Source organism: Crinia signifera, chromosome 1, assembly GCF_055691185.1.
Source record: "Crinia signifera chromosome 1, ASM5569118v1, whole genome shotgun sequence".
Taxonomy (NCBI): Eukaryota; Metazoa; Chordata; class Amphibia; order Anura; family Myobatrachidae; genus Crinia; species Crinia signifera.
Genome location: NC_139217.1, coordinates 255,475,400 through 255,491,887, shown reverse-complemented (window position 1 = coordinate 255,491,887; position 16,488 = coordinate 255,475,400). Strand labels below are relative to the sequence as shown.

The following is a 16,488-nucleotide window of genomic DNA, read 5'->3' as shown; positions in this document are numbered from 1 at the left end:
TTTCCCCCCCTGTGTGTATGCTGTGCCCCCCCCTGTGTGTACGTTGTCCCCCCCCCCCCCCAGTGCACCCGTGTGTACATTGTCTCCACCCCAGTGCACCCGTGTGTACATTGTCTCCACCCCAGTGCACCCTTGTGTACCTTGTCCCCCCCAGTGCACCCTTGTGTACCTTGTCCCCCCCCAGTGCACCCTTGTGTACCTTGTCCCCCCCCAGTGCACCCTTGTGTACCTTGTCCCCCCCCAGTGCACCCGTGTGTACGTTGTCCCCCCCCCAGTGCACCCGTGTGTACGTTGTCCCCCCCCCCAGTGCACCCGTGTGTACGTTGTGTCCCCCCCCCCAGTGCACCCGTGTGTACGTTGCCCCCCCCCCAGTGCACCCGTGTGTACGTTGCCCCCCCCCAGTGCACCGGTGTGTACGTTGCCCCCCCTCAGTGCACCGTGTGTACGTTGCCCCCCCTCAGTGCACCCGCGTGTACGTTGTCCCCCCCTCAGTGCACCCGCGTGTACGTTGTCCCCCCCTCAGTGCACCCGTGTGTACGTTGTCCCCCCCTCAGTGCACCCGTGTGTACGTTGGCCCCCCCCCAGTGCACCCGTGTGTACGTTGGCCCCCCCCAGTGCACCCGTGTGTACGTTGTCCCCCCCCAGTGCACCCGTGTGTACGTTGTCCCCCCCCCAGTGCACCCGTGTGTACGTTGTCCCCCCCCAGTGCACCCGTGTGTACGTTGTCCCCCCCCAGTGCACCCGTGTGTACGTTGTCCCCCCCCAGTGCACCCGTGTGTACGTTGTCCCCCCCCAGTGCACCCGTGTGTACGTTGTCCCCCCCCAGTGCACCCGTGTGTACGTTGTCCCCCCCCAGTGCACCCGTGTGTACGTTGTCCCCCCCCAGTGCACCCGTGTGTACGTTGTCCCCCCCCAGTGCACCCGTGTGTACGTTGTCCCCCCCCAGTGCACCCGTGTGTACGTTGTCCCCCCCAGTGCACCCGTGTGTACGTTGTCCCCCCCCAGTGCACCCGTGTGTACGTTGTCCCCCCCCAGTGCACCCGTGTGTACGTTGTCCCCCCCCAGTGCACCCGTGTGTACGTTGTCCCCCCCCAGTGCACCCGTGTGTACGTTGTCCCCCCCAGTGCACCCGTGTGTACGTTGTCCCCCCCCAGTGCACCCGTGTGTACGTTGTCCCCCCCAGTGCACCCGTGTGTACGTTGTCCCCCCAGTGCACCCGTGTGTACGTTGTCTCCCCCCAGTGCACCCGTGTGTACGTTGTCGTCCCCCCAGTGCACCCGTGTGTACGTTGTCCCCCCCCCCAGTGCACCCGTGTGTACGTTGTCACCCCCCCAGTGCACCCGTGTGTACGTTGTCACCCCCCCAGTGCACCCGTGTGTACGTTGTCCCCCCCCAGTGCACCCGTGTGTACGTTGTCCCCCCCCCAGTGCACCCGTGTGTACGTTGTCCCCCCCCCCAGTGCACCCGTGTGTACGTTGTCCCCCCCCCAGTGCACCCGTGTGTACGTTGTCCCCCCCCCCAGTGCACCCGTGTGTACGTTGTCCCCCCCCCCAGTGCACCCGTGTGTACGTTGTCCCCCCCCCCAGTGCACCCGTGTGTACGTTGTCCCCCCCCCCAGTGCACCCGTGTGTACGTTGTCCCCCCCCCCAGTGCACCCGTGTGTACGTTGTCCCCCCCCCCAGTGCACCCGTGTGTACGTTGTCCCCCCCCCAGTGCACCCGTGTGTACGTTGTCTCCCCCCCCAGTGCACCCGTGTGTACGTTGTCTCCCCCCCCAGTGCACCCGTGTGTACGTTGTCTCCCCCCCCAGTGCACCCGTGTGTACGTTGTCTCCCCCCCCAGTGCACCCGTGTGTACGTTGTCTCCCCCCCCAGTGCACCCGTGTGTACGTTGTCTCCCCCCCCAGTGCACCCGTGTGTACGTTGTCTCCCCCCCCAGTGCACCCGTGTGTACGTTGTCTCCCCCCCCAGTGCACCCGTGTGTACGTTGTCTCCCCCCCCAGTGCACCCGTGTGTACGTTGTCTCCCCCCCCAGTGCACCCGTGTGTACGTTGTCTCCCCCCCCAGTGCACCCGTGTGTACGTTGTCTCCCCCCCCCCAGTGCACCGTGTGTACGTTGTCTCCCCCCCCCAGTGCACCCGTGTGTACGTTGTCTCCCCCCCCCAGTGCACCCGTGTGTACGTTGTCTCCCCCCCCAGTGCACCCGTGTGTACGTTGTCTCCCCCCCCAGTGCACCCGTGTGTACGTTGTCTCCCCCCCCAGTGCACCCGTGTGTACGTTGTCTCCCCCCCCCAGTGCACCCGTGTGTACGTTGTCTCCCCCCCCAGTGCACCCGTGTGTACGTTGTCTCCCCCCCCAGTGCACCCGTGTGTACGTTGTCTCCCCCCCCAGTGCACCCGTGTGTACGTTGTCTCCCCCCCCAGTGCACCCGTGTGTACGTTGTCTCCCCCCCCAGTGCACCCGTGTGTACGTTGTCTCCCCCCCAGTGCACCCGTGTGTACGTTGTCTCCCCCCCCAGTGCACCCGTGTGTACGTTGTCTCCCCCCCCCAGTGCACCCGTGTGTACGTTGTCTCCCCCCCCCAGTGCACCCGTGTGTACGTTGTCTCCCCCCCCCCCAGTGCACCCGTGTGTACGTTGTCTCCCCCCCCCCCAGTGCACCCGTGTGTACGTTGTCTCCCCCCCCAGTGCACCCGTGTGTACGTTGTCCCCCCCCAGTGCACCCGTGTGTACGTTGTCTCCCCCCCAGTGCACCCGTGTGTACGTTGTCTCCCCCCAGTGCACCCGTGTGTACGTTGTCTCCCCCAGTGCACCCGTGTGTACGTTGTCCCCCCCCCAGTGCACCCGTGTGTACGTTGTCCCCCCCCAGTGCACCCGTGTGTACGTTGTCCCCCCCCCCAGTGCACCCGTGTGTGTACGTTGTCCCCCCCCCCAGTGCACCCGTGTGTACGTTGTCCCCCCCCCAGTGCACCCGTGTGTACGTTCCCCCCCCCCAGTGCACCCGTGTGTACGTTGTCCCCCCCCCAGTGCACCCGTGTGTACGTTGTCCCCCCCCCCCCAGTGCACCCGTGTGTACGTTGTCCCCCCCCCCCCCAGTGCACCCGTGTGTACGTTGTCCCCCCCCCCCAGTGCACCCGTGTGTACGTTGTCGTCCCCCCCCCCAGTGCACCCGTGTGTACGTTGTCTCCCCCCCCCAGTGCACCCGTGTGTACGTTGTCCCCCCCCAGTGCACCCGTGTGTACGTTGTCCCCCCCCAGTGCACCCGTGTGTACGTTGTCCCCCCCCCAGTGCACCCGTGTGTACGTTGTCCCCCCCCCCAGTGCACCCGTGTGTACGTTGTCCCCCCCCCCAGTGCACCCGTGTGTACGTTGTCCCCCCCCCCAGTGCACCCGTGTGTACATTGTCCCCCCCCCAGTGCACCCGTGTGTACGTTGTCCCCCCCCCCAGTGCACCCGTGTGTACGTTGTCCCCCCCCCCAGTGCACCCGTGTGTACGTTGTCCCCCCCCCAGTGCACCCGTGTGTACGTTGCCCCCCCCCCCAGTGCACCCGTGTGTACGTTGTCCCCCCCCCCAGTGCACCCGTGTGTACGTTGTCCCCCCCCCCCAGTGCACCCGTGTGTACGTTGTCCCCCCCCCCCAGTGCACCCGTGTGTACGTTGTCCCCCCCCCAGTGCACCCGTGTGTACGTTGTCCCCCCCCCCCCCAGTGCACCCGTGTGTACGTTGTCCCCCCCCCCAGTGCACCCGTGTGTACGTTGTCCCCCCCCCCAGTGCACCCGTGTGTACGTTGTCCCCCCCCAGTGCACCCGTGTGTACGTTGTCCCCCCCCAGTGCACCCGTGTGTACGTTGCCCCCCCCAGTGCACCCGTGTGTACGTTGCCCCCCAGCCCAGTGCACCCGTGTGTACGTTGTCCCCCCCCCCCCCCAGTGCACCCGTGTGTACGTTGTCCCCCCCCCCCCTAGTGCACCCGTGTGTACGTTGCCCCCCCCCCCAGTGCACCCGTGTGTACGTTGTGTCCCCCCCCCCAGTGCCCCGTGTGTACGCTTATGAGTAATGTGCAGGAGGTGAGGGACAGAAAGGGTTACACAGTATGTCTGCGTCCCAGAGCTCCTGGTATATGTATAATATACATGTTTGTCAGTGTACCCCTTGTATATGTACAATATATATATGTTTGTGTCATTGTGTCCCTGCTATGTATGAGTGCATGGGTTTGTCTGTGTACCCCTGGCATGTATGTGGGTGTGTGTACCCCTGGCATGTATGTGGGTGTGTCTGTGTACCCCTGGCATGTATGTGGGTGTGTCTGTGTGCCCCTGGTATGTATATGTGCGTGGGTGTCCCCCCCCCCACACCGTTTGTACCCTGTGTCCCCCCCCCGTTTGTACGCTGTGTGTCCCCCCGTCCGTACGCTGTGCCCCCCTCCTATGTGTACGCTGTGCCTCACCCCCTTGTGTGTGTATGCCTTGCCCCCCCCATGTGTATGCCTTGCCCCCCCCCGTGCGTAGGCTTTGCCCCCCCCCGTGCGTAGGCTTTGCCCCCCCCCGTGCGTAGGCTTTGCCCCCCCCCGTGCGTAGGCTTTGCCCCCCCCCCCCCCCGTGCGTAGGCTTTGCCCCCCCCCCGTGCGTAGGCTTTGCCCCCCCCGTGCGTAGGCTTTGCCCCCCCCGTGCGTAGGCTTTGCCCCCCCCGTGCGTAGGCTTTGCCCCCCCGTGCGTAGGCTTTGCCCCCCCGTGCGTAGGCTTTGCCCCCCCCCGTGCGTAGGCTGTGCCCCCCCCCCCGTGTGTAGGCTGTGCCCCCCCCCCCCCGTGTGTAGGCTGTGCCCCCCCCCCTGTGTGTAGGCTGTGCCCCCCCCCCTGTGTGTAGGCTGTGCCCCCCCCCCCGTGTGTAGGCTGTGCCCCCCCCCCCCGTGTGTAGGCTGTGCCCCCCCCCCCCCGTGTGTAGGCTGTGCCCCCCCCCCCCCCGTGTGTAGGCTGTGCCCCCCCCCCCGTGTGTAGGCTGTGCCCCCCCCCCCCGTGTGTAGGCTGTGCCCCCCCCCCCCGTGTGTAGGCTGTGCCCCCCCCCCGTGTGTAGGCTGTGCCCCCCCCCCCCCGTGTGTAGGCTGTGCCCCCCCCCCGTGTGTAGGCTGTGCCCCCCCCCGTGTGTAGGCTGTGCCCCCCCCCGTGTGTAGGCTGTACCCCCCCCGTGTGTAGGCTGTGCCCCCCCCCCGTGTGTAGGCTGTGCCCCCCCCCCCGTGTGTAGGCTGTGCCCCCCCCCCCCCGTGTGTAGGCTGTGCCCCCCCCCCCCCGTGTGTAGGCTGTGCCCCCCCCCGTGTGTAGGCTGTGCCCCCCCCCCGTGTGTAGGCTGTGCCCCCCCCCGTGTGTAGGCTGTGCCCCCCCCCCCGTATGTAGGCTGTGCCCCCCCCCCCGTGTGTACGCTGTGTGTCCCCCCCCCCCCCCATGTGTACGCTGTGTGTCCCCCGTGTGTACGCTGTGCGTCCCGTCTGTACGCTGTGCCCCCTCCTATGTGTACACTGTGCCTCACCCCCTTGTGTGTGTGTACGCTGTGTCCCCCTTTCTTCATTGTCTCTACTTCTGCACAGGACACGTGTGCTGCTCTGTGCAGTTCCAGTCCCGGCGCTGGCTGCTGGAGGAGAGCAGAAGAGGAGAACCGTGCGGTGCCAGCAGCAGAAGGTTATGAAGCTCAGGAGAGTGCACTGAAGAGCGGAGGAGGGGAAAGAAGGCTGCAGGGAACCTGGAAGCAAAGGTCCGGACAGGATGAATGAAGAGTTGCGGAGAGGTGAATCATCCAGAGTGTCCCCCAAAAGCAGCCTCCTTTGAAGCACAGTGGGCCAGGTTAGTAGCTACTACATACACCCTAACCATGCACCTCCCTCCCCCCGCTGTGCCCCTCCGATTTGCCCCCCCCCCCTATGTGTGCAAGATTTGCCTGTGCCCCCCCTGTGTGTATGCTGTGCCCCCCCTGTGTGTATGCTGTGCCCCCCCTGTGTGTATGCTGTGCCCCCCCTGTGTGTATGCTGTGCCCCCCCTGTGTGTATGCTGTGCCCCACCTGTGTGTATGCTGTGCCCCCCCTGTGTGTATGCTGTGCCCCCCCTGTGTGTATGCTGTGCCCCCCCTGTGTGTATGCTGTGCCCCCCCTGTGTGTATGCTGTGCCCCCCCTGTGTGTATGCTGTGCCCCCCTGTGTGTATGCTGTGCCCCCCCTGTGTGTATGCTGTGCCCCCCCTGTGTGTACGTTGTCTCCCCCCCAGTGCACCCGTGTGTACGTTGTCTCCCCCCAGTGCACCCGTGTGTACGTTGTCTCCCCCCCCAGTGCACCCGTGTGTACGTTGTCTCCCCCCCAGTGCACCCGTGTGTACGTTGTCTCCCCCCAGTGCACCCGTGTGTACGTTGTCTCCCCCCCAGTGCACCCGTGTGTACGTTGTCTCCCCCCCAGTGCACCCGTGTGTACGTTGTCTCCCCCCAGTGCACCCGTGTGTACGTTGTCTCCCCCCCAGTGCACCCGTGTGTACGTTGTCGTCTCCCCCCCAGTGCACCCGTGTGTACGTTGTCGTCCCCCCCAGTGCACCCGTGTGTACGTTGTCCCCCCCCAGTGCACCCGTGTGTACGTTGTCCCCCCCCAGTGCACCCGTGTGTACGTTGTCCCCCCCCAGTGCACCCGTGTGTACGTTGTCCCCCCCCAGTGCACCCGTGTGTACGTTGTCCCCCCCCAGTGCACCCGTGTGTACGTTGTCCCCCCCCAGTGCACCCGTGTGTACGTTGTCCCCCCCCAGTGCACCCGTGTGTACGTTGTCCCCCCCCAGTGCACCCGTGTGTACGTTGTCCCCCCCCAGTGCACCCGTGTGTACGTTGTCCCCCCCCCAGTGCACCCGTGTGTACGTTGTCCCCCCCCCAGTGCACCCGTGTGTACGTTGTCCTCCCCCAGTGCACCCGTGTGTGCGTTGTCCCCCCCCCCCCAGTGCACCCGTGTGTACGTTGTCCCCCCCCCCAGTGCACCCGTGTGTACGTTGTCCCCCCCCCCCAGTGCACCCGTGTGTACGTTGTCCCCCCCCCAGTGCACCCGTGTGTACGTTGTCGTCCCCCCCCAGTGCACCCGTGTGTGCGTTGTCGCCCCCCCCCAGTGCACCCGTGTGTACGTTGTCCCCCCCCCCAGTGCACCCGTGTGTACGTTGTCCCCCCCCCAGTGCACCCGTGTGTACGTTGTCCCCCCCCCCAGTGCACCCGTGTGTACGTTGTCCCCCCCCAGTGCACCCGTGTGTACGTTGCCCCCCTCCCAGTGCACCCGTGTGTACGTTGTCCCCCCCCTCAGTGCACCCGTGTGTACGTTGTCCCCCCCCTCAGTGCACCCGTGTGTACGTTGTCCCCCCCCCTCAGTGCACCCGTGTGTACGTTGTCCCCCCCTCAGTGCACCCGTGTGTACGTTGTCCCCCCCCTCAGTGCACCCGTGTGTACGTTGTCCCCCCTCAGTGCACCCGTGTGTACGTTGTGTCCCCCCTCAGTGCACCCGTGTGTACGTTGTCCCCCCCCTCAGTGCACCCGTGTGTACGTTGTCCCCCCCCTCAGTGCACCCGTGTGTACGTTGTCCCCCCCCTCAGTGCACCCGTGTGTACGTTGTCCCCCCCTCAGTGCACCCGTGTGTACGTTGTCCCCCCCCCCTCAGTGCACCCGTGTGTACGTTGTCCCCCCCCCTCAGTGCACCCGTGTGTACGTTGTCCCCCCCCCTCAGTGCACCCGTGTGTACGTTGTCCCCCCCCCTCAGTGCACCCGTGTGTACGTTGTCCCCCCCCCTCAGTGCACCCGTGTGTACGTTGTCCCCCCCTCTCAGTGCACCCGTGTGTACGTTGTCCCCCCCTCTCAGTGCACCCGTGTGTACGTTGTCCCCCCCTCTCAGTGCACCCGTGTGTACGTTGTCCCCCCCTCTCAGTGCACCCGTGTGTACGTTGTCCCCCCCCTCAGTGCACCCGTGTGTACGTTGTCCCCCCCCTCAGTGCACCCGTGTGTACGTTGTCCCCCCCCTCAGTGCACCCGTGTGTACGTTGTCCCCCCCCTCAGTGCACCCGTGTGTACGTTGTCCCCCCCCCTCAGTGCACCCGTGTGTACGTTGTCCCCCCCCCTCAGTGCACCCGTGTGTACGTTGTCCCCCCCCTCAGTGCACCCGTGTGTACGTTGTCCCCCCCCTCAGTGCACCCGTGTGTACGTTGTCCCCCCCCTCAGTGCACCCGTGTGTACGTTGTCCCCCCCCTCAGTGCACCCGTGTGTACGTTGTCCCCCCCCTCAGTGCACCCGTGTGTACGTTGTCCCCCCCCTCAGTGCACCCGTGTGTACGTTGTCCCCCCCCTCAGTGCACCCGTGTGTACGTTGTCCCCCCCCTCAGTGCACCCGTGTGTACGTTGTCCCCCCCCTCAGTGCACCCGTGTGTACGTTGTCCCCCCCCTCAGTGCACCCGTGTGTACGTTGTTCCCCCCCCTCAGTGCACCCGTGTGTACGTTGTGTCCCCCCTCAGTGCACCCGTGTGTACGTTGTGTCCCCCCTCAGTGCACCCGTGTGTACGTTGTGTCCCCCCTCAGTGCACCCGTGTGTACGTTGTGTCCCCCCTCAGTGCACCCGTGTGTACGTTGTGTCCCCCCTCAGTGCACCCGTGTGTACGTTGTGTCCCCCCCCCAGTGCACCCGTGTGTACGTTGTCCCCCCCAGTGCACCCGTGTGTACGTTGTCCCCCCAGTGCACCCGTGTGTACGTTGTCCCCCCCCAGTGCACCCGTGTGTACGTTGTCCCCCCCCCCCAGTGCACCCGTGTGTACGTTGTCCCCCCCCCCAGTGCACCCGTGTGTACGTTGTCCCCCCCCCCAGTGCACCCGTGTGTACGTTGTCCCCCCCCCCAGTGCACCCGTGTGTACGTTGTCCCCCCCCAGTGCACCCGTGTGTACGTTGTGCTCTCCCCCGTGTGTGCGCTGTGCTCTCCCCCGTGTGTGCGCTGTGCTCTCCCCGTGTGTGCGCTGTGCTCTCCCCCGTGTGTGCGCTGTGCTCTCCCCCGTGTGTGCGCTGTGCTCTCCCCCGTGTGTGCGCTGTGCTCTCCCCCGTGTGTGCGCTGTGCTCTCCCCCGTGTGTGCGCTGTGCTCTCCCCCGTGTGTGCGCTGTGCTCTCCCCCGTGTGTGCGCTGTGCTCTCCCCGTGTGTGCGCTGTGCCTTCCACCCCTGTGTGAACGCTGTGCCTTCCACCCCCTGTGTGAACGCTGTGCCTTCCACCCCGTGTGAACGCTGTGCCTTTCACCCCCTGTGTGAACGCTGTGCCTTTCACCCCCTGTGTGAACGCTGTGCCTTTCACCCCCTGTGTGAACGCTGTGCCTTCCACCCCCTGTGTGAACGCTGTGCCTCCACCCCCTGTGTTTACGCTGTGCCTCCACCCCCTGTGTACGCTGTGCCCCACCTTTCCTCATTGTCTCTACTTCTGCACAGGACATGTCAGCCTGCTCTGTGCCGTTCCGGTGCTGGAGGGGAGCCGCGTGATGCCAGCAGCAGAAGGTTAGGAAGCTCAGGAGAGTGCACTGAAGAGCGGAGGAGGGGGAAGAAGGCTGCAGGGAACCTGGAACCAGAGGTCCGGACAGGATGAATGAAGAGTTGCAGAGAGGTGAGTGTCTCCTAAAAGCAGCCTTCTTTGAAGCACAGTGGGCAAGGTTAGCAGCTACTACATACACTCCCCCCCTGTGTGCAAACTGTGCCCTCCCCCCCGTGTGCACACTCCCCCCCCTTTGTGCACGCTGTGCCCTCTCCCCCATCCCCGTGTGCACGCTGTGCCCTCTCCCCCATCCCCGTGTGCACGCTGTGCCCTCTCCCCCATTCCCGTGTGTACACTGTGCCCTCTCCCCCATCCCCGTGTGTACGCTGTGCCCTCTCCCACATCCCCGTGTGTACGCTGTGCCTCCCCCCGTGTGTACGCTGTGCCTCCCCCGTGTGTACGCTGTGGCCCCCCCGCCCCCCTGTGTGTCAGGAGCCGCAAGCTGGCCAATAGCGTCTTTCGGGGGAGGAGCCGCACGGTGTCAACACAGGCACCGTGCAGCTCCTCTGACAGTACGGCTTGTTCGGAACATTTTTGGGTACTTGTGTATTTTGGCAGCGCCCATCGCATCGCAAAACCATAACGCATGCGATGGTATGCGATGCGATTTCGTGCGATAGTGTGCGATGGCATACAATTTTCAAATTGTATGCCATTGTACATGGCATACAATGCCATACGATGCGATGCAATTAAACATTGTATAAGCACCCTAATGGGTGCTTATGTTAAGCACCCTAATGGGTGCTTACGATGTTAAATGCACCCCCACGCCACCCACCCACTCTAAACGTGAACCTGAAGCGCAGCGGTACGCGTCCTACGACCTTTTCATACCCCCATATTCCACGTCGGTGTGTAGTTGAGAATAGAAAGCCGCGCGAGGGGACGCGGACACCTGTGAAGCCCGCCAGGGGACGCGGATACCTGTGAAGGTATCCGCGTCGCCTCGCTGCGCTCGCCACACTTTCTATTCTCAACTCCACGCCGACGTGGATAGTGGGGGTATGAAAAGGTCGTAGGACGCGTACCACTGCGCTCGCCTCGCTTCAGGTTCACGTTTATAGTGGGGGGGTGGCGTGGGGGTGCATTTAACATTGTAAGCACCCTTTAGGGTGCTTATACGATTTTTCATCGCATAGGGGGTCAAAATCGCATCGCATGCCATCGGGTACATGGCATGCGATGCGTTCATCGCATGATGCTGAAATCGGGCGCCGCCAAAATACACAAGTACCCATTTTTGTTTTTGTTTTGCCAGGTTCCCCATGACTACTGCAGGAAAGAAGAGGACCAAATGTACACCGGTTTAGACCTGTGAGTATAATTTCCTTCCACAGGTCCCCTATGGATTGCTTCGGACCAGGACCCCAGGACACCGGATTAGGACCGAGGGCTACCTACATGCTTAAGATAGGTAAGTATCAGTATGTATGGGCTCCATGTGTATTAAAGTTTTATTTTTCTTATGTGTCAGTATGCTTTTATTTAACTATTGGTTTTGTTGTGGAACTAAGAGCTAAGAGTTCCAGCAAGCCCATTAATGGGCCGCATGCTGGGACTTGTGGTTCTCCAAGTCCCAGTATGTAGTGCATTCTTTCTGGGACTCATAGTTCCACAGCAGAACCCAATGGTTTTGTCTATCTTTTACAAAAATATCAGCCAGGATGCCGGACCAGGACCCCAGGACACCGGACCAGGACCCCAGGACACCGGACCAGGACCGAGGGATACCTACGGGCTCAAGATAGGTAAGTATCAGTATGAATGGGCTCCATGTGTATTAAAATTGTATTTTTCTTATGTGTCAGTGTGCTTTTATTTAACTATTGGTTTTGTTGTGGAACTAAGAGTTCCAGCAAGCCCATTAATGGGCCGCATGCTCGGACTTGTGGATCTCCAAGTCCCAGTATGCAGTCCAGGCTTGCAGGGACTCATAGTTCCACAGCAAAACCCAATGGTTTAATCTATTTCTTTACACTTTATCAGCCCGGTACCCACAGCCCAGGGGTACCGGGGACAGCACCAGGCTTCAGCCTGGCCAGGTATGTCCTGGAGGGGGGGACCCCTTTATTGGGGGGGTCCCCACTTCCCCAGGACCCCTGGCCAGGCTGACCGATCAGAGGGATGAATGCTTTGGCCGGGGGGACTTGTATAAAAAGTCCCCCCTGGCTGTGGCATTACCCTGCTGGCTGGTTGGGCCTGGGGCTTGTTCTTAAAATAAGGGGGACCACTATTCATTTTGTCCCCCGTATTTTGGGAACCTGACCTGGCCCTGGAGCCTGGGGCTGGTTTTATAAAATACAGAGGAGCTCTGTGCAAATTGTTCCAATTTTTTTTAGAACCAGCCCTGGCTCTTTGAGTCTCGTGCTGGTTACGGCTGTGGGGGGACCCCACTCCATTTTTTTTATTTATTTAAAAAAAAAATTGTACACACTGCAGCCTGCGAGGGGACGCGGATTACTTTACGTGTATTGCGAGCACAGCGATTGCTGCAAGGGGACGCGGAATACATGTAAAGTAATCAGCGTCCCCTAGCAGGGCTCGCTACACTCGCCACGCTTCGGGCTTTGGCGCTTGCTGTGCTCGCCACACTATATAAAATCAACTCCATGCTTAGTGGATAGTGGAGTAATGAACAGGTCAGAAATTGCATCAAATAGGATGCAATATCTCATGCAATATCTCCCGCCATGAAACTAAACAAGTACCAAAAACATTTTCAATATATTAAGCCACAAACAGTAATATCCCCTGCACCATATGCCCCACACTGCAATGCCCGTGATACACTCTGCCCTACAGTAAAGCTTTTACACACTGGGTGTCATGTTCATTGCCAGGGGTTTCATGCTCTTGGACAGGTGTCATACTCATTGCCAGGGGTTTGTAATACTTGTATCCAGGGGTAATGCTCGTTGCCAGGGGTGTGTTATTGTTAAACATTTAAATAAATCCAATGTTCTTACAGGGAAATTTTTGATTTCTAAATTTAAAAAATAAATTGAAAAAAAGCTATGAAATTCCATAGACAAAAAACCTTACGGTTTCACATGTCCCATTAAGGCTTCTTACACATGATCTCGCATTTCTGAAACCTGTTGTAACTTCCACTCAAACGCCAAAAAGCAATGAAATTACGATCATTAAGGCTGACGCCTTAATGGACGTGTTCCTTGCGCAATACAGATATGGTACGCCATCACAGCCTGTGGGTAAGTGCAGATTCAGCACTCTCACAGAGTGAGATTGCTGTCACTCACACAATGGTGGAGCTGCTAATTCACAGATTTGTGTGCTCATTGGAATACACACATGCAGTCTATGCAACTGAAGGTCTGAGCAGTAAACAGAGCCGAGAGGATGGGGAAAAAGTGGTGTTGATTGGGGTAGGAGGCAGTGTGGTGCAGATGGGGAGGAATAGAAATGCGTAGATGGTAGGAAGGCTAAGCAGCACTGATGGGGGACTAACGAAGCAGATGGGTGGAAAACTGTGGCACGAATTGGGGAAGGTAAGGCAGAGTGATGCGATTGGTTGGGAAACAGAGGAGCAGTTGGAGGAAAGACAGCACTGATGGGGGAGGGGGTTCGGAGCAAAGGGGATAAAGGGAAAACAGAACAGCGTAGATGGAGAGGGGAGACAGTAGTACAGATGGAAGGAAACTGTCATGGATGAGGCGGGCAGAGCAGCATGGATGGAGGGGGAGACAGAGTATCGCTAATAGAGGGGAAGCCAGTGGCACAGATAGAAGGAAACAGTGGCATCTGTGTGGAAAGACAGGGCAGGGCAGATGGGAATAGACACATTGTTGTGGATGAGGGAATCCACACAGCAGTAGGTATCGGGGAAGACAGAGCAGCATGAAGGCGTACGGGAGAAGAAAGAGTAGATGCATAGTAGTTGGGAGTATTATAGTTTTTGCAATTATGAAAGATGTTTCTGGTAACTGCATGTGAATACTAAATGAAATGGATATAGGTAGTGAGTGTGAAAGATGTTGGACCCTCAGTGGGATAGTTCTAGTAATAGTGTTTATTCTAGCACCCGCTATCTTTGAAAACCCATGCAGTTCCTCTACCCTGTCTGGGGTGTTGCTGTCTGCTGTAGTGTTTCTAGCACAGGTCTGGTTTGCAGTGCTGATATACAGATCACACTAGAAGCACTACAGCAGACAGCTACACCCCAGGCAGGGAAGAGGAACTGCATGAGTTTTCAAAGATGGCGGGTGCTAGAATGAACACTATAGTAACTCAGTGGGCTAGACCGTTTTAGATGATTGCAGGTACTTATTAGGATGAGTGCGCCACATAACTGCTCAGACCTTCAGTTGCATAGACTGCATGTGTGTATTCCAATGAGCACACAAATCTGTGAATTAGCAGCTCCACCATTGTGTGAGTGACAGCAATCTCACTCTGTGAGAGTGCTGAATCTGCACTTACCCACAGGCTGTGATGGCGTACCATATCTGTATTGCGCAAGGAACACGTCCATTAAGGCGTCAGCCTTAATGATCGTAATTTCATTGCTTTTTGGCGTTTGAGTGGAAGTTACAACAGGTTTCAGAAATGCGAGATCATGTGTAAGAAGCCTTAATGGGACATGTGAAACCGTAAGGTTTTTTGTCTATGGAATATATATATATATATATATATATATATATATATATATATATATATATATATATATATATATATATATATATATATATATATATATACAACAAGCAAGCAACAGAAGGCACTCTGGAGTTTTTCTGACAACTGCACGTGTACACGTTTCGGGCAGTTGCCCTTTATCAAGTCATGTCTTGATAAAGGGCAACTGCCTGAAACGTTGACACATTTGACTTGTGCTGTTTCCTTATTGTCACACTGTATATGTATATTTATATATATATATATATATATAATATATATATATATATACTAGTGCCTGTGAGTACTGTCTAGTGCCCATGAGTCTCTTAAACACAGCCATCGGCTGGCAGAGAGTGAAGCTACATCTCTTTCACACATGCACAAACACAGAAGGTAATAGACTAGCTTTCAAAGCTTTTGCTTTGAGCGGGTTTACTAGTTTACAATATTTATGGTCAATGTGAAAGGCAAAATCAGTACTGATGGCTGGCAATCATAAACTATAAGCAAACCTTGAGGACACTTTTGCTGCCTGGCCCTAGCCCCTGGCACTGTGAGTACTGCTTTGAAGCCTAACTCTAACTATACACCCCCTCCCCCCCGCCTAACCTTAATTATACTCCCCCTGTAGCCTAACCCATCCCCCACAGCCTAGCTCTATCTATACACCCTCGGGCCCCACCACACCTGCAGCCTAACTAACTATAAACCCCCTAGCCTAATCCTAACTATACACCCCTACTCCCATAGCCTAGTTCTAACTATCCACCCAGCACCCTCACAGACTAACTAACTGTAAACCCCTCACCCCACACAGCCTAACTAAGTGTACAACCCCCACAGCCTAACTAACTATACACCCCCCACTTCCTCAGCCTCACTCTAACTATACATCCCCCCAGAGGTGTAGGGAGGGCGGAGCCGTCGGAGCACGAACTCCAGGCGCCGAGACATCAAAGGGCACCGGAGCCGTGCAGCTCGCTCCCCCGCTCCCTCCCCCGCCTGCTCCCTGCTCTGCCCAGCTGAGCTCAGCTGCCACCCTGTCCGCCGCCATTAAGTCTCCCGCTGGACCGCTAGCCAATAGGCACTTGCGGTCCAGCAGCCAATCAGAAGGAGCATTGATGGCTGCTGGACCGCAAGCACCTGTTGGCTAGAGGTCCAGCAGGAGGCTTCATTGAAAATAGCTGCGGACAGGGGCAGCTAAGCCGTGAAGAGCAGGGAGCGGGAAAAGGGCCCCCTCGGCAACAAGCAAATTAAGGGCCTTATTCTAGTTCACTCTTTCTGACAAAATCCTTCTTAGATGGACAAAACCATGTGCACTGCAGGTGGGGCAGATGTTACTTGTGCAGAGAGAATTAGATTCTCTCTGCAAAGAGCAAATTTAGTCCCCATTGGCAACGAGCAAATTTAGTGCCCCTTAGCAACGAACAATTTTGGTCCCCCTTGGCAACATGAAGCCCCCGGCATTGAGCATGAAGTTCCTAGCAATTATTTATTTATTTATTTATTTACAGTTTCTTATATAGCGCAGCAGATTCCGTTGCGCTTTACAATAGTAGACAATGAGTAGCAGTGAGCATGTAGGTAAGTGGCACTTATGTGTCAGATATGTAATGGGCATTACGGTTTGTTATATAGTATGTAATAGTATGTATAGTATGTAATGGGCATTACGGTTTGTTATGTAGTATGTAATTGGCATCATGTGTGACCTTATGTGTAATTGGCATTAAGGCATGTAGCTTTATGTGTAATGGGTATTACAAAGTTTGCTAAAAGGTGCAATGGACATTACGTTGTGTCGTATAATGTTAGTCCACGCCCCTTTTTGCTGCGCAAGAGTCCCGCCTACTACAAATCGGTGAGGGGGGGGGGGGCGCGAAACATGCCCTTGCTCCGGTCATCGTGGCACCTAGCTACACCACTGCAACCCCCACAGCCCCCAACCATTCACCACCCACCTGCAGCCTAACCACACAAACCCCGCAGCCTATAACCCCAATCATACAAACCCCGCAGACTATAACCACAACCATACACTCCCCGCAGCCTATAACCTAACCACACACACACACACACCCCACCCCCGCAGCTTTATATAATGTTTAAGGACTTTACAGTGTTGTGAGTATTCTATAAGTGGTATTATATGGTGTGTGGTGCATAGTGTAAGGTACATTATGGTGTGTGGTGTATAGTGTTAGTGGCATTACAGTATGTATTGTATAGTGTAAGTGGCATTAAGATGTGTTGCGTAATGTATAAGGGGCAGTACAGGGATGGGGGGCGCCAGAAAATATTT

The 16,488-nt window shown here is 58.5% G+C and overlaps 1 long non-coding RNA gene across 1 annotated transcript; it reads left to right on the top strand.

The window, feature by feature from the left end:
- The first annotated feature begins 5,601 nt into the window (after positions 1–5,601).
- Positions 5,602–11,016, top strand: LOC146027934 (uncharacterized). Its single transcript, XR_014455166.1, has 3 exons — positions 5,602–5,827; positions 9,446–9,617; positions 10,807–11,016. It is a non-coding gene; the product is annotated as an uncharacterized LOC146027934 (long non-coding RNA).
- The last annotated feature ends 5,472 nt before the right edge of the window (positions 11,017–16,488 follow it).